We start from the raw sequence: 514 nt of genomic DNA on the forward strand, positions 1-514 counted from the left end.
TTATCCACATTTCCTTTTTTGTTTTTTGAGACAGAGTCTCACTCTGTCACCCAGGCTAGAGTGCAGTGGCACAATCTTGGTTCACTGCAACCTCTGCCTCTTGGATTCAAGTGATTTTCCTGCCTCAGCCTCCCGAGTAGCTGGGACTACAGGCATGAGCCACCATGCCTGGTTAATTTTTTTATTTTTAGAGAGACAGGGTTTTGCCATGTTGGCCAGGATGATCTCGAACTCCTGACCTCAAGTTTTCCACCCACCTCGGCCTCCCAAAGTGCTGGGGATTACAGGCATGAGCCACTGCACCCAGTCCCCTTATCCACATTTCTATAAGAAGTCCCTTCATTAAAGTCTTGTTAGTTAAACCATCTTGGGTGAGTGTTTCTTGCCAGGACCTTAACTCAAACCTCCTCGATTATTTTTGTAAAGCCAGAATAACCCTGATACTAAAACTTGACAAGTGGCACAAAGTGAGACAGAATGAATGAGTCATACACCAGCCTCATTTACACAAATG

This window comes from Macaca mulatta, chromosome 7, assembly GCF_049350105.2.
Source record: "Macaca mulatta isolate MMU2019108-1 chromosome 7, T2T-MMU8v2.0, whole genome shotgun sequence".
NCBI lineage: Eukaryota > Metazoa > Chordata > Mammalia > Primates > Cercopithecidae > Macaca > Macaca mulatta.